The following is a 21,653-nucleotide window of genomic DNA, read 5'->3' on the forward strand; positions in this document are numbered from 1 at the left end:
TGACCCCAAGCATGATGGAGCAAAACGCTGCCCAGTCCTGCATCAACCCCTGGATCTGTTACAAAACTGGACTATTGTGATCCATAGAGTTTTCATTAGCTTATGTTTGGAAGTGTATTGCTAGGCCTTTCTTCCTAGTGTCTCTTAGTCAGAAAACTCTGCTGCAACCATAACAACACGTAAGCCTCCACTGACAGACAGGTGGTGGTAGGGCATGAGGTGCACTGGCCAGGAATGGAAGCCAGGTCTCCCGCATGGAAGGAGAGAATTCTCCCACGGAACCACCACTGCACCCCTGGGGCCAGGCAGGCTCCTTCTAAATCATTCTCACTCCCTTGTAAGAGTGATATTTCAGGAACACAAAGTTGGCCATGCCACAACCTCCCTGAGTGAATGCCCCTGGCCTTCAGGATGAAACTCCGGCCCCTAAAAAAAAAAAAAAAAGCTTCGCATAAAAAGCCCAGTGGCTTGGCCCCTCTTCCCCTTCAGTCTCCTGCTTGATGTTCTTGCACCTCCACGTTGTTCCCCAAGTGATTCCTACCATTTCCATGCCTCCATGCCGTGCTGGTTTTTTATGCCGTGGTGGGAAACCCTGGTGGTGTAGTGGTTAAGAGCTGTGGCTGCTAACAAAAAGGTCAAGAGCTACAGCTGCCAACCAAAAGGTCAGCAGTTTGAATCCACCAGGTGCTCTTTGGAAACTCTATGGGGCAGCTCTACTCTGTCCTATAGGGTCGCTATGTGTCAGAGTCGACTCGACAGCAATGGGTTTTTTTACACAGTGGTGGGAGACGGTGGGGGAACATCAAAGCATTTAAAAACTAGCAGAACCTACTGTGGCTTGTCCTCATGCAAAAAGCCCTAAAAATGGGAAACTCACTTCCTGCCATTCCCTTCTCCCTTTAAGTGTCTTCAGGCTTTTAGCGGCCCTCCAGTGCCTTAGAGAGCTGATTCTGCAAAAGTTTATAATTGTTAGCAGTGGGCCCATTGGTCTGGTGGGAGTTGCTCCTCTATTACCAGAAGGTGGAAACATCTAAGTGAACTGTAAAATATTTTCTGTCACGTAAAAATCCCAGTGAGCTTTTGCATGGCCTTGCATTCAATCTATAACTTAATTTGAAACAAAATTAAGAACTTTCCAGTGTCACATCTTCTTTTCCAGGGGCACTGTATGTCTCTCCATCTATTCTGGTCTATGTATGTATTTCTAATTACGGCACAGAAAACACGATCAGCATTACCATTTCCCTAGCTGCGTGACAGCTTCTTGACCTCTTTGAAGTGTTGAAAAGCAAAGACGTCATTTTGAGGATCAGGCTGGCCTGATCCAAGCCATGGTATTTTCAATCGCCTCATATGCATGGGAAAGCTGGACCGTGAATAAGGAAGACCGAATAATTTTTGTTGCTGTTCTCAGGTGCTGTCGAGTTGGTTCCGACTCACAGCGACCTCGTGTACAGCAGAATGGAACACTGCCCGGCTCTGTGCCATCATCATGATCGCTGTTATTTCTGAGCCCATTGTTGTAGCCACTCTGTCAGTCCATCTTATCAAGGGCTTCCTCTCCTTCGCTGGCGCTCTCCTTTACCGAACCTGATGTCCTTCTCCAGGGACTGATTCCTCCTGATAATGTGTTCAAAGTATGTGAGACAAAATCTCACTATACTTGCTTCTGATGATCATTCTGGCTGCACTTCTTCCAAGATAGATTTGTTCCTTCTTTTGACAGTCCGTGGTATAGTCAATATTCTTCACCAGCACCATAATTCAAAGGCGTCATTTCTTCTTCAGTCTTCCTTATTCATTGTCCAGCTTTCACACGCATACGAGGTGATGGAAAACACCATGGCTTGGGTCAGGTGCACCTTAGTCTTCAAGGTGACATCTTTGCTTTTTAACATTTTAAAGAGGTCTTTTGCAGCAGATTTGCCCAATGCAATGTGTGGTCTCCCTCTCTCTCTCTATATTTTTTTAATTTTTATTGTGCTTTAAGTGAAAGTTTACAAATCAAGCCAGTCTTTCAAACAAAAATTTATATATGTCTTGCTATATAATCCTAGTTGCTTTCCCCCAATGAGACAGCACACTCCTCTCCACCCTGTATTGTGTCCACTCAGCCAGCTTCTGTCCACCTCTGCCTTCTTATCTCCCCTCCAGACAGGAGCCGCCCACATAGTCTCACATGTCTACTTCAGTCAAGAAGCTCACTCCTTACCAGTATCATTTTCTATTCTATAGTCCAATCCGATCTCTGTTTGAAGAGTTGTCTTTGGGAACGGTTCCTGTCTTGGGCTAACAGAAGGTCTGGGGACCATGATCTCTGGGGGTCCTTCTAGTCTCAGTCAGACCATTAAGGCTGGTCTTTTTAGGAGACTTTGAGGTCTGCAACCCACTGCTCTCCTGCTCCCTCAGGGGTTCTTTGTTGTGTTCCCTGTCAGGCAGTCATCAGTTGTAGCCAGGCACCATCCAGTTCTTCTGGCCTCAGGCTGATGTGGTCTCTGATTTATGTGGCCCTTTCTGTCTCTTGGGCTCATAATTACCTTGTATCTTTGGTGTTCCTCATTCTCCTTTGCTCCAGGTAGGATGAGACCAATTGATACATCTTAAATGGCCGCTTGCTACCTTTTAAGGCCCCAAAAGCCACTCTCCAAAGCGGAATGCAGAATGTTATGTTAATAGATTTTATTATGCCAATTGACGTACATGTCCCCTGAAACCATGGTCCTCAAACCTCTGCCCCTGCTACGCTGTCCTTCAAAGCATTTGGTTTATTCAAGAAACTTCTTTGCTTTGGGCTTAATCCAGTTGTCCTGACCTCTCCTGTATTGTGTGATGTCTTTCCCTTCACCCAAAATAGTTCTTGTCTACCATCTAGTTAGTAAATACCACTCTCTCTCCCTCCCTCCCTCCCCACTCCTGTAACCATCAAAGAATATTTTCTTCTCAGTTTAAGCTATTTCTTGAGTTCTTATAATAGTGGTCTTATACAATATTTGTCCTTTTGCAACTGACTAATTTCATTCAGCATAATATTTTCCAGATTCCCCCATGTTATGAAATGTTTCACGGATTCATCATTGTTCTTTATTGAGGCATAGTATTCCATTGTGTGAATATACCATAATTTATTCATCCATTCATCCGTGGATGGGCACCTTGGTTGCTTCCACCTTTTTGCTTTTGGAAAAAGTACTGCAATGAACATGGGTGTGCATATATTTGTTCATGTAAAGGCTCTTATTTCTCTAGGATATATTCCAAGGAGTGGAATTGCTGGTTGTATGGTAGTTCTATTTCTAGCTTTTTGTATGTTTATTTTATAACCTGAGACTCTGCCAAACTCTTCTATTAGTTTCAGTAGTTTTCTGGAGGATTCCTTAGGGTTTTCTGTGTGTATAATCATGTCATCTGCAAATAGTGATAACTTTACTTCCTCCTTGCCAATCCTGATACCTTTTATTTCTTTGTCTAGCCTAATTGCCCTGGCTAGGACTTCCAGCACGATGTTGAATAAGAGCGGTGATAAAGGGCATCCTTGTCTGGTTCCCGTTCTCAAGGGAAATGCTTTCAGGCTCTCTCCATTTAGAGTGATATTGGCTGTTGGCTTTGCATAGATGCCCTTTATTAGGTTGTGGAATTTTCCTTCAATTCCTATTTTGGTAAGAGTTTTTATCATAAATGGATGTTGGACTTTGTCAAATGCCTTTTCTGCATCAATTGATAAGATCATGTGGTTTTTGTCTTTTGTTTTATTTATGTGATGGATTACATTAATGGTTTTTCTGATATTAAACCAGCCTTGCATACCTGGTATAAATCCCACTTGATCATGGTGTATTATTTTTTTGATGTGTTGTTGGATTCTCTTGGCTAGAATTTTGTTGAGGATTTTTGCATCTATGTTCATGAGGGATATAGGTCTATAATTTTCTTTTTTTGTAATGTCTTTACCTGGTTTTGGTATCAGGGAGATGGTGGCTTCATAGAATGAGTTGGGTTGTATTCCGTCATTTTCTATGCTTTGGAATACCTTCAGAAGTAGTGGTGTTAACTCTTCTCTGAAAGTTTGGTAGAACTCTGCAGTAAAGCCGTCCGGGCCAGGGCTTTTTTTGGGGGGAGTTTTTTGATTACCGTTTCAATCTCTTTTTTTGTTATGGGTCTATTTAGTTGTTCTACTTCTGAATGTGTTAGTTTAGGTAGGTAGTGTTTTTCCAGGAATTCATCCATTTCTTCTAGGTTTTCAAATTTGTTAGAGTATAATTTTTCATAATAGTCTGAAATGATTCTTTTAATTTCATTTGGTTCTGTTGTGATGTGGTCCTTCTCATTTCTTATTCGGGTTACTTGTTTCCTTTCCTGTATTTCTTTAATCAGTCTAGCCAATGGTTTATCAATTTTGTTAATTTTTTCAAAGAACCAGCTTTTGGCTTTGTTAATTCTTTCAATTGTTTTTCTGTTCTCTAATTCATTTAGTTCAGCTCTAATTTTTACTATTTGTTTTCTTCTGGTGCCTGATGGATTCTTTTGTTGCTCACTTTCTATTTGTTCAAGTTGTAGGGACAGTTCTCTGATTTTGTCTCTTTCTGCTTTTTGTATGTGTGCATTTATCGATATAAATTGGCCTCTGAGCACTGCTTTTGCTGTGTCCCAGAGGTTTTGATAGGAAGCATTTTCATTCTCGTTGCTTTCTATGAATTTCCTTATTCCCTCCTTGATGTCTTCTATAACCCAGTCTTTTTTAGTAGGGTATTGTTCATTTTCCAAGGATTTGATTTCTTTTCCCTAGTTTTTCTGTTATTGATCTCTAGTTTTATTGCCTTGTGGTCTGAGAAGATGCTTTGTAATATTTCGATGTTTTGGACTCTGCAAAGGTTTGTTTTATGACCTAATATGTGGTCTATTCTAGAGAATGTTCCATGTGCGCTAGAAAAAAAAGGATATTTTGCAGCAGTTGGGTGGAGAGTTCTGTATAAGTCAATGAGGTCAAGTTGGTTGATTGTTGTAAGTAGGTCTTCCGTGTCTCTATTGAGCTTCTTACTGGATGTCCTGTCCTTCTCCGAAAGTGGTGTGTTGAAGTCTCCTACTATAATTGTGGAGGTATCTATCTCACTTTTCAATTCTGTTAAAATTTGATTTATGTATCTTGCAGCCCTGTCATTGGGTGCATAAATATTTAATATGGTTATGTCTTCCTGATCAATTGTCCCTTTTATCATTATATAGTGTCCTTCTTTATCCTTTGTGATGGATTTAAGTCTAAAGTCTATTTTGTCAGAAATTAATATTGCTACTCCTCTTCTTTTTTGCTTATTATTTGCTTGATATATTTTTTTCCATCCTTTGAGTTTTAGTTTGTTTGTGTCTCTAAGTCTAAGGTGTGTCTCTTGTAGGCAGCATATAGATGGATCGTGTTTCTTTATCCAGTCTGTGACTCTCTGTCTCTTTATTGGTGCATTTAGTCCATTTACATTCAGGGTAATTATAGATAAATAAGTTTTTAGTGCTGTCATTTTGATGCCTTTTTATGTGTGTTGTTGACAATTTCATTTTTCCACATACTTTTTTGTGCTGAGGCATTTTTCTTAGTAAATTGTGAGATCCTCATTTTCATAGTGTTTGACTTTATGTTAGTTGAGTCGTTACGTTTTTCTTGGCTTTTATCTTGAGTTATGGAGTTGTTATACCTCTTTGTGGTTACCTTATTATTTACCCCAATTTTTCTAAGTGAAACCTAACTTGTGTTGTTCTATATCACCTTGTATCACTCTCCGTATGGCAGTTCAATGCCTCCTGTATTTAGTCCCTCTTTTTGATTATTGTGATCTTTTACCTATTGACTTCCATGATTCCCTGTTACGTGTATTGTTTTTTTTTTTAATTAATCTTAATTTGTCTGTTTTTGTGATTTCCCTATTTGAGTTGATATCAGGACGTTCTGTTTTGTGACCTTGTGTTGTGCTGATATCTGATATTATTGGTTCTCTGACCAAACAATATCCTTTAGTATTTCTTGTAGCTTTGGTTTGGTTTTTGCAAATTCTCTAAACTTGTGTTTATCTGAAAATATCTTAATTTCGCCTTCGTATTTCAGAGAGAGTTTTGCTGGATATATGATCCTTGGCTGGCAGTTTTTCTCCTTCAGTGTTCTGTATATGTTGTCCCATTCCCTTCTTGCCTGCATGGTTTCTGCTGAGTAGTCTGAACTTATTCTTATTGATTCTCCCTTGAAGGAAACCTTTCTTTTCTCCCTGGCTGCTTTTAAAATTTTCTGTTTATCTTTGGTTTTGGTGAGTTTGATGATAATATGTCTTGGTGTTTTTCTTTTTGGATCAGTCTTAAATGGGGTTCGATGAGCATCTTGGATAGATATCCTTTCGTCTTTCATGATGTCAGGGAAGTTTTCTGTCAGGAGTTCTTCAACTATTTTCTCTGTGTTTTCTGTCCCCCCTCCCTGTTCTGGGACTCCAATCACCCGCAGGTTATCCTTCTTGATAGAGTCCCACATGATTCTTAGGGTTTCTTCATTTTTTTAATTCTTTTATCTGATTTTTTTTCAGCTATGTTGGTGTTGATTCCCTGGTCCTCCAGATGTCCCAGTCTGCATTCTAATTGCTCGAGTCTGCTCCTCTGACTTCCTATTGCGTTGTCTAATTCTGTAATATTATTGTTAATCTTTTGGATTTCTACATGCTGTCTCTCAATGGATTCTTGCAACTTATTAATTTTTCCACTATGTTCTTGAATAATCTTTTTGAGTTCTTCAACAGTTTTATCAGTGTGTTCCTGGGCTTTTTCTGCAGTTTGCCTTATTTCATTTGTGATGTCTTTAAGCATTCTGTAAATTAGTTTTTTATATTCTGTATCTGATAATTCCAGGATTGTATCTTCATTTGGGAAAGATTTTGATTCTTTTGTTTGGGGGGTTGGAGAAGCTGTCATGGTCTGCTTCTTTAAGTGGTTTGATATGGATCGTTGTCTCCGAGCCATCTCTAGGAAACTAGTTTTTCCAGAAAATCCGCTAAAAAAAAAAATGCAGTCAGATCCCTCACAGAGTTCTCCCTCTGGCTCAGGCTATTCGGATGTTAATGAAGCCGCCTGGGGAGGGTGGAGGAGGGGACAGAGAGATAGGAGAGTAGCACCTCAGAATATAGCCAGAGTTGCTTGTCTTGCTTGGAATGACTATTATATCTGAGATTCCCGCGGGGCGCATCGCCTATGTGTGCTGGCTGTGTGGAGATTGCCCCCGGGGGGTCTGGCCCACTGGAGTCACGGTCAGATCCTCCGCTTCCAGCCCCACGCCCAGCGTCAAGGCTCCCCTGCTGGGACGGTGCACTCTCGACTCCAAAATCAGTCGCTGCCTCCCGGGGACTTCTTGTCCCGCCAGCTGCATTGCCGTGTCGCCCCCGCGAACCGTTTGGGCCCCCTCCCGGGGTTAGTTCAGGTGGGTGGAGCTGCTCCCCGTGGTTGTGCCGTGACCGAGTGTCCCGGCTGGGACGCTGTTCTCCCCGCTCCAATACCAGTCGCTGCCTCCCGGGGACTTCTCCTACCGGCTGCATCCCACGCCGCCCGCCCGAACCAGCTGGGCCCCCTCCCGGGGTTAGTTCAGGGGGGTGGAGCAGCTCTCCGTGTTTATGCCGTACCTGTGTCCAGTCCAAATCCCGGTGGAACAGTTCCCCGGCTGGGACGCTGCTCTCCCCGTTCCAAGACCAGTCACTGCCTCCCGGGGACTTCTCCTACCGGCTGCATCTCACGCCGCCCACGGAACCGGCTGGTCCTCCTCCCGGGGTTAGTTCAGGGGGGTGGAGCAGCTCTCTGTGCTTGTGCCGTACCTGACTGGTACGCTGGCTTCAGGCTCTGAAAACAATCGCTGCTTCCCTGTATTAGTTCGTTCTCCGTCTCTAAATCTGTGTTTGTTGTTTAGGGTTTGTAGATTGTTACGTATGTGATCGATTCACTTGTTTTTCCGTGTCTTTGTTGTAAGAGGGATCCGAGGTAGCGTCTGCCTAGTCCGCCATCTTGGCTCCGCCTCCTCTATTTCTAGCTTTTTAAGGAAGCACCAAATTGATTTCCAAAGTGGTTGTACCGTTTTACATTCTGTGGTCTATTTCTTGACAGCTGCTTCCATGGGTGTTGATTGTGGATCCAAGTAAACTGAAGTCTTTGATAACCTCAATCTTTTCCCCCTTTATCATGATATTGCTTATTGGTCCAGTTGTGAGGGTTTTTGTTTTCTTTATGTTGAGGTGTAATCCACACTGAGGGCTGTGGTCTTTGATCTTTATCAGTAAGAGCTTCAGGGCCTCTCCACTTTCAGCAAGGAAGGTTGTTTCATCTGCATAATGCAGGTTGTTAATGAGTCTTCCTCCAATCCCAAAGCCCCATTCTTCTTCCTACAGTCCAGCATCTCAAATTATAACAATTATGGTACCAATTATAAACAAGAATGTTTATAGCAACATTATTCACAATAGACGAAAGGTGGAAACAACTGAAATGGCCACTGAGGTGGTTAATGTTATGTGTCAACTTGACTAGGCTATGATTCTCAGTGCTTTGGCAGCCACTATGTAATCACTTTTCATTTTATGATCTGATGTGAGCAGCCAATCAGTTGAAAGGGGAGTTTCCTTAGGCATGAGGCCTGCCTCCACAGTATATAAATATATGTCCTGGCAATGCTCTCATTCTTTCTCAGCCCTGCACTCTTTTCATTGCCGGACCTCGTTCTTGGGACAAAAGCCTGCAGAAGGCTCTGTCCTGTTGCTGACCAGCAGAATTTTTTTTCACCAACCCTTGCAACCTCATGAGCCAGCAGAAGCCTCTAGCCTGCCACCTGACCTACAGGTTTTGGGTTTTTCAGCCCCTGCAACCATGTGAGCCAGCAGAGGTCTTCAGCCTATCATCTGGCCCATGTATTTGGGACTTGCCAGCCCTAACAATTTGTCAACCATTTCCTCAGAATAGCATGAGCTATTTCCTTGAAGTAAATTTCTCTGTCTGTATTTATATACACTTCACTAGTTTTTCCTCTGGAGAGCCCGAACTAAGACATCCATCAACAGAGGAACAGATAAAGAAAATGTGGTATATACATAGGTTGCTAACTGAAAGTTTGGTGGTTGGAACCCACCCAACAGCTCTGTGGGAGAAAGATACAGTAATCTGCTTTCATAGGGACTATAGCCAAGAAAAACCGCATGGGGTTGTCCTACTCTGTCACATGGGGTTGCTATGAGTTAAAATCTACTGATGGTATTCAACAACAACAACATATATGCTCAATGAAGTATTATTCAGTTATACAGAGAAATGAAGTTCTGATACATGCCACCACATGGGTAAACCTTGAAAACTAAGTGAAATAAGCCAGACAGAAAAGGTCAAATACTGTATGATTCTAAAATTGTGAAATATCTAGAATAGGCAAATCCACAGAGCCAAAAGAAGATTGGTGGTTATGAGGGGCATGGGAAAAAAAAAAAAAAAAAAAAAACACTCTGCATAGCTGCAGCCAGTGCAACATAGAAGCCAGGAGCAGATGACCCAGTAAGCAAGTGTCATGAGTTGAATTGTGTCCCCCAAAATATCTGTCACCTTAGCTAGGCCATGCTTCCCAATATTCTGTTGCTGTCCACGATTTTGTCATCTGATGTAATTTTCGTATGTGTTATAAATCCTACCTCTCTTGTGTTAATGAGGCAGGATTAGAGGTAGTTATGTTAATGAGTCAGGAGTCAATCTACAAGATTAGATTGTATCTTGAGTCAAAGTAGTTTGAGATATAAAGGAGAGAAGGGAGCAGAGAGACATGGGAGCCTCGTACCATCAACAAAGTAGTGCCAGCAGCACCTGGGATTCCTACATTAAGAAGCTCCTAGACCAGGGAAGATTGATAACAAGGACCTTCCTCCAGAGCTGAGAGAGCGAGAGAAAGCCTTCCCCTGGAGCTGGCACCCTGAATTTGGACTTCTACTTCATAGACTGTGAGAGAATAAATTTCTCTTTGTAAAAACCATCCACTTGTGGTATTTATGTTATAGCAGCACTAGATAACCAATTCAGCATGGTAAGAAAGGGTTAGTCCAGCATAGGAACTGTCTAGGCAAGCGTGCATCTGCCCCATGGTGGAATCACTTTTCAATGTGTATCTCTAATGACAATGACTCCCTCCCAAAGGAAAGACTGAGCTAGTCATGGTGGCCTGGGCCAGAATGCCATTGTTGCAGATAACATGGAAGTAGAAGGGTGCACTCAGTGAAAGAGAAGTTTGGACAGCCCAAGGAGCCAGCCCAGGGTGGACACAAGGAGGCATCAGTATCTTGTTGAGCCCACAAGGGAGTGACTTTCTGGAGAGGGCTCAGTCTCATAGGCGTGTGACCTGTGCTCAGGAGCACCTGTGCTTGGTTTAATGCACTACAGTTACCAACCTGAAATTTTAACAATGTGCCCCAAAAGTTATGCATCTTGTCCTGTTCTGGAAGAATCTATCCTTATCAGAACTTGGGACCAGAAATGACTTTGAAGCAAAGCCTGAACATGAACTACAGAATATCATAAAGACAAGGCTAAAGTCCATGGCAGTCTCTGAACAGAGTAGCAGAAGTCTAGGACCTTCAGCCTTCAGACAGGGCCAGATCTGAGGCCAGGTCACAGCTCCCTCCTGTCCCATGGTAGCAGGCCCTGGGGGGCAGATGTTATCTTAAACCATGCTGGTATTGCTAAGGCTTACCTGTACATTTATGCTTTGGACAATTGCAAGTCTCCATGGGGCAGATGTAACATCCTCAACCAATCCTTCTATTGTCTTCAAGTCTTGAGTTCAGGGTCCGTCCAGGTATTACTGTATTTGAAAGCCGAGTCTTTAAGCAATGTCTTCCCTGGACATTACAGGAAGATCCTGGCATGGAATATGAACACAACCAGGGAGCCTACCTATTTAGAGAAAGTATGCTTTTTTTGGATGTGCTCCATGTTACCCTTCACTGGGAAGAAAGAGTTTTAAGAGCCACCAAACTGTCCCAACCAGCAGCAGGTTACAGTTGGGGTCTAGGGCACCAGTGATGCCTCAGAGCTCAGCTACAGCCTGGTAGAACATGGCTCACAGAGAAGTAGGAGATGATGGCATGACGTAGGTGCCCACATATTTGCTTTAGGAATTAGATGAAAAATAAGAGAGTGGACTAGAATACTCCCCAGAGAGGGCAGCTGGGTCAGATGAGTTTTTCCAAGATGTGGGTGGAGTGGGGTCGATCTCCCTAGGTGGAGGCAGAAGGGCCGCCGGAGAATGGGGTGAAAGTTTAGATTGATTGTGTAATGATTAACTTAAGGAGGATACTCTGTCTTCCAATTAAATTCCATTTTGCTAAGTGGCTTGGTGATAAGATAACATGAAGGAAACTTATGTAGTAGGCGCGGCCTGTAGGGAAAGCCAGTGGCTTTGGCTTCTGCTGAGATGGCTGCTGGACTCTGGGTTGCCCTGTCTGCACTCAGGGTGCTGTTTCTCTTGCTGTGTGTTGAGCCCTGGGCTGAGGGTGGGAAGGTGCTGGTGGTGCCCATGGAGGGCAGCCACTGGCTCAGCATGAGAAAGGCTGTGCAGGAGCTCCAAGCCAGGGGGCACCAGACAGTTGTCCTCGCACCTGAGGTGAGTATGCACATCAAAGGAGAAGACTTCTTCACCCTGAAAACCTATGCCATTCTGTACACCCAGGACTAATTTGAAGACATCTTCCTGCGCCAGAGTCACTTGATTTTTGAAAGTGAACATTTCCTGAAGACATTTCTTAAAACAATCATCATTTTTCAAAATGTGTCTGCATTCTATCAAAGGTCTTGTGCAAGTCTTTTGTATAACAAGGACCTGATCAGGTATCTGAATGATAGTTCCTTTGATGTGGTTTTAACTGACCCTGTTCATCCTTGTGGGACAGCGCTGGCTGAGTACCTGTCAGTTCCTGCTGTGTATTTTTTGCGTAGCATTCCATGTGAATTGGATTTTGAGGGCACACAATGCCCAAATCCATCTTCGTATATTCCTAGGTTGTTAACAAGGAATTCAGACTACATGACATTTCTGCAAAGGGTCAAGAATGTGCTCTACCCTCTGGCCCTGCAGTACATTTGCAGCACTTCTTTTGCTCCTTTTGCAAGCCTTGCTTCTGAGCTCTTTCAGAGAGAGGTGTCCGTGGTGGATATTTTCAGCTATGGATCTGTGTGGCTGTTCAGAGGAGACTTCGTGATGGACTTCCCCAGGCCAATCATGCCCAACATGGTGTTCATTGGGGGCGTAAACTGTACCAACAGAAAGCCACTCTCTCAGGTTTGTATTGATGTAAGAAATTTTTTTAAAAAGTTACTTTCAAGTGGTTACTGATCTACCAGTCTTTCTAGAGATGTCTGCATCTCATTCTCCTTCGAATAGCGTTCTGTGAGATAAAGTGTTAACAGTAGGGTAGTTCACATTTGAAATGGTCACTGAGAGGAATGAGAGGCGAGTTGAAGGTTCATAACATGATTGACAGGCAATGGTGTTCCTCCACCTGGCTTGTCCATTTGTAAAGGCACCATCTTCATAGTTGTGCAATTTTCTTCAGCTGTTAGGAGCCAGAAATTGAGTCATGGAAGCCAGAATTGTATCTAAGGTATGGGAGGTATAGCACATGCCCTGGGTGCCACTGGGACTGAGGGTTGAGGAAGGGAGTGCCAAAGAACAGTTTCTACTAGCTAGTGCAGTTTCCATGGTCAGCTGTGAAAGATCATTCTGCAATTTAACACTAATTGCCCTATTTGATATTTTCTGTTACATATATCTCTTCTGGTGGAACTGATCTATCTGGGGTTTATTGCTTGCAAGTAAAAAAAAAAAAAAAAAGGATGAAGAAAACAGTAAATTTCATTTGTTGACATGAGAGTTTTTAGAGGCTCCATCTTAAAAGGATGGAGATGTGATGACAGAGGGGACCTAAGCACCCAAGGGAAGTAGAAGTTCCAAACAGGTTGAATAAGTTAAGTGGAGGTGAGACAACTCCAGAGAGGGAAGTCTAGGGGCTTGTGATCAGAGAAAGAAATAATGGAGTCCAACATTTCAGAGGTGGAATTTTTCTGACAGGATGTTGCCTGCCCAGGAGTCGGTTCTTGGTGCTTGGTGTAGAATGTGAGAACATACCAGACTTGGGAAGGCATTATGAAGGTTGCACGTGAAATGGGTCTTCTACTTGGCTTGCTGAGATCACCAAATGATGGTGGTTGGGGTTAGAGAGAAGATAAAACTGTGAACCTAAGAGCCAAGTGATGGTAGAGGCAGTGATGAAGAGAAATGAACTTAAAAGGGAAAGGGTTTGTTAGGAGGGGTTGACGATACCACAAAACCCACCCCAGCCCACCACACCCCAACCAAGCCCAGGTTTCCATGGTGGGAGCTACTCTTACCAATAATTTCAGAGACATTTTACATTAACCCTCAATATTTGGGTTTGTTCATTAAAATAGGACTGTGGGGGCCGAATTTTGTTTCTTAATACACTGAGTGACCCATCTTTTTAGATTGGTGAATTCAGCTCATTTATGTCATGTTGTTGTTATGTGATGTTGAGATGGTACATGGTGACCCCATGTACAACAGAATGAAATACTGCTGAGTTCTGCGCCATCCTCACATTCCTTGTTATGCTTGAGTCAATTTTTGTAGCCACTGTGTTAATCCATCTCATTGAGGGTCTTCCCTTCTTTTCTGACCCTCTACTTTATCGAGCATGATGTCCTTCTCCAGGGACTGGTCGCTCGTGATCACATGTCCAAAGTAGATGAGACGAAGTCTTGCTATCCTTGCTTCTAAGGAACATTCTGGCTCTATTTCTTCCGAAACAGATTTGTTCATTCTTCTTGCAGTCCATGGTATATTCAGCATTCTTTGTCAACACCATAATTCAAAGGCATCAATTTTTCTTTGATCTTCCTTATTCATTGTCCAATTTTCACATGCATAAGTGTCAGGTGCACCTTAGTCCTTAAAGTGACATCTTTGCTTTTTAACACTTTAAAGATATCTTTTGTAACAGATTTGCCCAACGCAATGCATCATTTGATTTCTTGACTGGTGCTTCCATGGGTGTTTTTCATGGATTCAAGTAAAGTGAAATCCTTGACAACTTCAGTCTTTTAGCTGTTCATCATGATGTTGCTTATTGGTTGAGTTGTGAGTATTTTTGTTTTCTTTATGTTGAGGTGTAACCCATACTGAAGGCTGAGGTCTTTGATATTTATCAGTAAGTCCTTCAAGTCCTCTAGGCTTTCGGCAAGCAAGATTGTGTCATCTGCATAATTCAGGTTGTTAACGAGTCCTCCTCCAATCCTGATGTCCTGTTCTTCTTTGTATACTCCAACTTCTCGGATTATTTGCTGAGTATATAGATTGAATAACTATGGTGAAAGGATACAACCCTGATGCACACCTTTCCTGACTTTGAACCATGCAGTATCCCCTGTTCTGTTCCAATGACTGCCTCTGCATCTAGGAACGGGCTTCTTATGAGCACAGTTAAGTGTTCTGGATTTCCCATTCTTCATAACGTTATCCATAATTTGTTATGATCCACACAGCTGAAAATCTTTGCAAAGTCAATAAAACATAGGTAAACATGTTTCTGATATTTTCTGCTTTCAGCCAGGATCCATCTGACATGATCACTGATATCCCTGGTTTCAAGTTCTGTTCTGAATCCAGCTTGAATTTCTGGCAGTTCTCTGTCAAGATACTGCTGCAGCCGCTTTTGCATGATCTTTAGCAGAATTCTACCTAAGTGTTATGTTAATGATAGTGTTTGAGAATTTTCGTATTCATTTGGATCACCTTTCTTTGGAATAGGCATAAATATAGATCTCTTCTAGTCATTTGGCCAGGTAGCTACCTTCTAAATTTCTTGGCATACTGATACACGGCATAAACAGTATACAAAACATTAGTAACAATGCAGAAGAGAAACCAGATAACTGGGAGGTCCTAAAAATAAAAGACCTGTGCTCATCCAAAGGCTTCATCAAAAGAGTAAAAAAGTTAACCTACAGGCTGGGAAAAAGTTTTTAGCTATGACATTTCTGACCATCACCTGATCTCTAAAATCTACATGATACTGTAAAAACTCAATATAAAAAGACAAATAACCCAATTAAAAAATGGGCAAAAGATATGAACAGGCACTTCACTAAAGGAGATATTCAGGTAGCTAACATACATGAGAAAATGCTTGTGATCATTACCCATTAGAGAAATGCAACTCAAAGCTACGGTGAGATACCACCTCACCCCAACAAGGCTAGCATTAATCCAAAAAACACAAAATAATAAATGTTGGAGAGGTTGTGGAGAGATTGTAACACTTATACACTGCTGGTGGGAATGTAAAATGGTACAACCACTCTGGAAATTGATTTGGCGCTTCCTTAAAAAACTAGAAATACCATACGAACCAGCAATCTCATTCCTTGGAAGATATCCTAGAGAAATAAGAGCCTTTACAGGAATAGATATATGCACACTCATGTTCATTGCAGCACTGTTTACAATAGCAAAAAGATAGAAACAACCAAGGTGTCCATCAACAGATGAATGGATAAATTATGGTATATTCACACAATGGAATTCTATGCGTCAATAAAGAACAGTGATGAATCCATGGAACATTTCATAACGTGGAGGAATCTGGAAGGCATTATGCTGAATGAAATTAGTCAGTTGCAAAAGGACAAATATTGTATAAGACCACTATTACAAGAACTGGAGAAATAGTTTAAACAGAGAAGAAAATATTCTTTGATGGTTATGAGGGGGAGAGGGAGACAGGGAGAGAGTGGGGTTCTCACTAATCAGCTGGTAGATAAGTACTGTTTTAGGTGAAGGGAAAGACAACAAACAATACAGGAGAGGTCAGCACAACTGGACTAAACCAAAAGCAAAGCAGTTTCCTGAATAAATTGAATGCTTCGAAGGCCAGCGTAGGAGGGGTGGGGATTTGGGGACCATGGTTTCAGGGTACATCTAAGTCAATTGGCATAATAAAGCCTTTTAAGAAAACATTCTGCATCCCACTTTGGAGAGTGGCTTCTGGGGTCTTAAACACTAGCAAGCGGCCATCTAAGATGCATCAATTGGTCTTGACCCACCTGGAGCAAAGAAGAATGAAGAACACCAAAGACACAAGGTAATTATGAGCCCAAGAGACAGAAAGGACCACGTAAACCAGAGACTACATCATCCCAAGACCAGAAGAACTAGATGGTGGCTGGCCACAACTGATAACTGCCCTGACAGGAACACAACAGAGAACCCTTGAGGGAGCAGAACAGCAGTGGGATACAGACCCCAAATACTTGTAAAAAGACCAGACTTAGTGGGCTGACTGAGACCAGAAGGATCCCAGAGGTCATGGTCCCCAGACCTTCTGTTAGCCCAAGACAGGAACCATTCCCAAAGCCAACTCTTCAGATAGGGATTAGACTGGACTATGGGATAGAAAACGATACTGATGAAAAGTGAGCTTCTTGGGTCAAGTAGACTATGTTGGCATCTCCTGTCTGGAGGGGGCCTGAGAGGGCAGAGGCCAAATGGACACAAAAATGGAGAGTGGAGGGAAAGAGTATGCTGTCTCATTAGAGGGAGAGCAATTAGAAGTATATAGCAATGTGTATATAAATTTTTGTATAAAAGACTGACTTGATTTGTAAATGATCACTTAAAGCACAATTAAAACTAACTAAAAAAAAAATTTCTTGGCACAGAAAGACAAGTTAACACTTCCAGAGATGCATCAATTTGTTGAAATATCTCAATTGGTATTCTGTCAATTCCCGAAGCCTTGTTTTTTGCCAATGCCTTCAGAGTAGCTTGAACCTCTTCCTTCAGCACCATTGGTTCCTGATCACATGCTACCTCCGGAAATGATTGAAAGTTGACCAATTCTTTTTGGTATAGTGACTCTGTGTATTCCTTCCATCTTCCTTTGGTACTTCCTGTGTTGTTTAATATTTTCCCAATGAAATCCTTCAATATTGCAACTCGAGCCTTGAAATTTTTCTCCAATTCTTTCAGCTTGAGAAATGCCGAGCATGGTCTTCTTTGAAATCTCCTGTTCAGCTCTTTCACTTCATCATTTCTTCCTTTTACTTTTGCTACTCATCATTCAAGAGCAAGTTTCAGAGTCTCTTCTGACATCCATTTTGGTCTTTTCTTTCTTTCCTGTCTTTTTAACGGCCTCTTGCTTTCTTCGTGTGTGATGTCCTTGATGTCATTCCACAACTCCTCTGTTCTTCAGTCATTAGTGTTCAACGGGTCAAATATTTTCTTGAGATGGTCTCTAAATTCAAGTGGGATATACTCAAGCTCATACTTTGGCTTTCGTGGACTTCTAATTTTCTTCAGTTTCAACTTGAACTTGCATATGAGCAATTGATGCTCTGTTCCACAGTTGGCCCCTGGTCTTGTTCTGACTGATGATATTGAGCTTTTCCATCATCTCTTTCCACAGATGTATTTGATTTGATTCCTGTCTATTCCACCTGGCGAGGTCCACATGTATAGTTACCATTTATGTTGGTGAAAAAAGTATTTGCAATGAAGAAGTCCTTGGTCTTACAAAATTCTATCATGCTATCTCCAGCATGTTCCTGTCACCACGGCCATATTTTCTGACTATGGATCCTTCTTTGTTTCCAACTTTCGCATTCCAATCACCAGTAATTATTAGTGCATCCTTCTTTGTTTCCAGCTTCCACATTCCAATCATCTGTAATTATTAATGCATCCTGATTGCATGTTTGATCAATTTCAGTCTGCAGAAGTTGGTAAAAATCTTCAGTTTCTTCATCTTTGGCCTTAGTGGTAGGTGTGTAAATTTGAATAATCATTGTATTGACTAGTCTTCCTTGTAGGCATATGGATGTTATCCTATCACTGACATGTTGTGCTTCAGGCTAGATCTCGAAATATTCTTTTTGACAATGAATGCAATGCCATTCCTCTTCAAGTTGTCATTCCCAGCATAGCAGATCATATGATTGTCTGATTCTGAGTGGCCAACAGCAGTCCATTTCAGCTCACTAATGCCTAGGATATCGATGTTTATGTCTTCCATTTCATTTTGACTGTTTCCAATTTTCCTAGATTCATACTTTGTACATTTCACATTATGATTATTAATGGATGTTTGTAGCTATTTCTTCTCACTTTGAGTTGTGCCACATCAGCAAATGAAGGCTCCAAAAGCTTGACTCCATCCATCTCATTAAGGTTGACTCCACTTTGATGAGGCAGCTCTTCCCTAGTCATCTTTAAAATGCTTCCCACTTGAGGGGCTTATCTTCTGGCACTGTGTCAGATAATGTTCCTCTGCTATTCTTAAGGCTTTCACTAGCTAATTCTTTTGAGCAGTAGACTGCATGGTTTTTCTTTCTAGTCTGTCTTAGTCTGGAATCTCAGCTGAAACCTGTTTGCCAGGGGTGATGCCCTGGTATTTGAATACCGGTGGCATAGCTTCTAGCATCGCGGCAACATGCAAGCCCCCACAGTACGACAAACTGACAGACACATGGGGAGGGGGAAGAAAAGGAACTGATGCCTTTGAATTATGGTGTAGGTGAAGAATATTGAATATACCATGGACTGCCAGAAGACAGAATGAATCTTTGTTGGAAGAAATACTATCAGAATGCTCTTTAGAAGCAAGGATGGTGAGACTTCATCTCACATACTTTAGACATATTATCAGCAGGGACCACTCCCTGGAGAAAGACATCATGCTTGGCAAGCTAGAGGGTCAGCAAAAAAGAGGAAGACCCTCAATGAGATGGGTAGACACAGTGGCTGCAACAATGGGCTCAAACATAGCAATGCTTGTGAGGATGGCACAGGACTAAGCAGTGTTTCTTCTGCTGTACACAGGGTCGCTATGAGGCGAAACCATCTCGAGGGCACCTAACAACAACAATGATAGCTTCTTACTTGGCTCATGATCTTGTTTATTAGATTGAGCTGTAAAAGCAGAGCAGACAATCACAGTGAAGAAATCTAAAAATGTTATCCTGGTACTGCTCTCTGACAGATGGCTATTTCAGATACACCTCTACAACTAAAAAGTGTAGTGAGTTCTTAGCAGAACAAAGGGGATCTCATTTAGGTTATTTCCTGCTTCTACCACTAGATACAGGTACTCCCTTACTTATGATGTATTCTAGTTATGTCAAATTGCACTTACGACCATGCTTTTCTTTTTTGTACCTCTTAGTGTTATTGATATGTATTACACACAATGTTGCAGCATGTGATTTGCTGATCTTATCATTTTCAGATGTTCACTTGCCAACAGGTAGAGACCGAATTTATAAAGAAACTGATAATAAAAGGCAATAATTGTTGTTATTGTTAGGTGCATCCAGATGGTTTCAACTCAGGACGACCCTATGTACAACAGAACGAAACACTGCCCAGTCCTTTGCCATCCTCACAACCATTGCTATGTTGGAGCCCATTGTTGCCACCACTGTCAATCTGTCTCACTGAGGGTCTTCCTCTCTTTCGCTGATCCTCTACTTTACCAAGCATGATGTCCTTCTCCAGGGTCTGGTCCCTCCTGATAGCATCTCCAAAGTATGAGAAATGTATTCTCTTCATTCTTCCTTCTAAGGAGAATTCTAGAGGTACTTCTTCCAAGACATATTTGTTCCTTCTTTTGGTAGTCTATGGTATATTCAATATTCTTGGCCAACACTAAAATCCAAAGCAGTCAATTGTTTTTTGGTCTTCCTTATATTATTCATTGTCCAGCTTTCGTATGCATATGAGGTGATTGAAAACACCATGGCTTGGGTCAGGCACACATTAGTCTTCAAGGTAACATCGTTGCTTTTTAATACTTTAAAGAGGTCTTTTGCAACAGATTTGCCCAATGCAATGCATCATTTGATTTCTTGACTGCTGCTTCTGTGGGTGTTGACTGTGGATCCATGTAACATGAAATCCCTGAGAGCTTCAATCTTTTCTCCATTTATCATGATGTTGCTTATTGGTCCAGTTGTGAGGATGTTTGTTTACTTTATGTTGAGGTGTAATCCGTACTGAAGGCTGTGGTCTTTGAGCTTTATCAGTAAGTGCTTCAAGTCCTCTTTACTTTCAGCAAGCATTGTTGTGTCATCTGCATATCTCAGGTTGCTAATGAGTCTTCCTTCAATCCTGATGCCCCATTCTTCTTCATATAGTCCAGCTTCTCGAAATATAACAATTATAATACCAATTATAAACAGCAATGTTTATAGCAACATTATTCACAATAGCCAAAAAGTGGAAACAACCTAATTGTCCATTGTGCTGGTTAATGTTCTGTGTCAACTCAGCTAGGCTGTGATTCTCAGTGCTTTGGTAGGCACTATGTAATCACCTTTCATTTTGTGATCTGATGTGAGCAGCCAATCAGTTGAAAGGAGATTTTCCTTGAGGGTGAGGCTTACCTGCAGAATATAAATGCATGTTCTGGCAAAGCTCTCATTCTCTTTTTGCCCCACACTCTTCTCATTGCCTGACCTATGGTTCTTGGGACAAAAGCCTGAAGAAGTCTCTAATCTACTGCCTAACACTTAGAATTTTTATTCGCCAACCTCTGCAACCTCGTGAGCCAGCAGAAGCCTCTAGCCTACCACCTGACCCACAGATTTTAGGTTTTTTAGCCCCTGCAACCATGTGAGCCAGCAGAAGTCTTCAGCCTGTCATCTGGCCCATGGATTTGGGTCTTGCCAGCCCTCACAATTCTTGAGCCATTCCCTCACAATTGTAATAGCCATTTCCTCAAAGTAAATTTCTCTGTCTATATTTATATATGCTTCACTGGTTCTGCTCCTCTAGGGAACCTGAACTAAGATAACTGTCAACATAGGAATGGATATGTAAAATGTGGTATATACATAGACTGCTGACTGAAAAGTTGGTGGTTGGAACCCACCCAAGAGCTCTGTGGAAGAAAGATATGTTAATCTACTTTTATAAAGATTACAGCCAAGAAAAACCCCATGGGGCCATTCTACTCTGTCACATGGGATCCGTTCTACTCTGTCACGTGGGGTTGCTATGAGTTGGAATTGACTGATGGTACTTGATAACATATACCCTCCATCGAGTATTATTTTATAAAAAGAAATGAAGTTCTGATACATGCCGCCACAAGGGTAAATCTTGAAAACTGAGTGAAATAAGCCAGACACAAAAGGTCAAATACTGAATGATTCCATGATTATGAAATATCTAGAATAGGAAAATCCATGGAAAAAAGAGAAGATTAGTGGTTATGAGGGAAATGGGGAAAGACAAAGCTCTCTGTGTAGTCACAGCAAGTATAATGTGGGAACCAGGGCAGTTGACCCAGTAACCAAGTGTCATGGACTGAATCGTGTTTCCAAAATATCTCTCAACTTGGCTAGGCCATGCTTCCCAGTATTCTGTGGTTGCCCACAATTTTGTAGTCTGATTTGATTTTTGTATCTGTCATAAATCCTACCTCTATGATGTTAATAAGGCAGGATTAGAGGCAGTTATATTAATGAGTCAGGAGTCAATCTACAAGATTAGATAGTATCTCGAGTCAAAGTCTTTTGAGATATAAAAGAGAGAGGGGAGCAGAGAG

The 21,653-nt window shown here is 41.8% G+C and overlaps 1 protein-coding gene and 1 pseudogene across 4 annotated transcripts in view; both read left to right on the forward strand.

Moving 5' to 3' along the window:
• The window catches only part of LOC126078229 (UDP-glucuronosyltransferase 1-6-like), a 220,496-nt gene that overhangs the window by 111,551 nt on the left and 87,292 nt on the right, over positions 1 to 21,653 (forward strand). The gene's annotated exons all lie outside the window — the stretch shown is intronic.
• On the forward strand, positions 11,325 to 15,116 carry LOC126078230 (UDP-glucuronosyltransferase 1A3-like; annotated as a pseudogene).

The sequence above is a fragment of the Elephas maximus genome, chromosome 6 (genome assembly GCF_024166365.1).
Source record: "Elephas maximus indicus isolate mEleMax1 chromosome 6, mEleMax1 primary haplotype, whole genome shotgun sequence".
NCBI classification, from domain to species: domain Eukaryota; kingdom Metazoa; phylum Chordata; class Mammalia; order Proboscidea; family Elephantidae; genus Elephas; species Elephas maximus.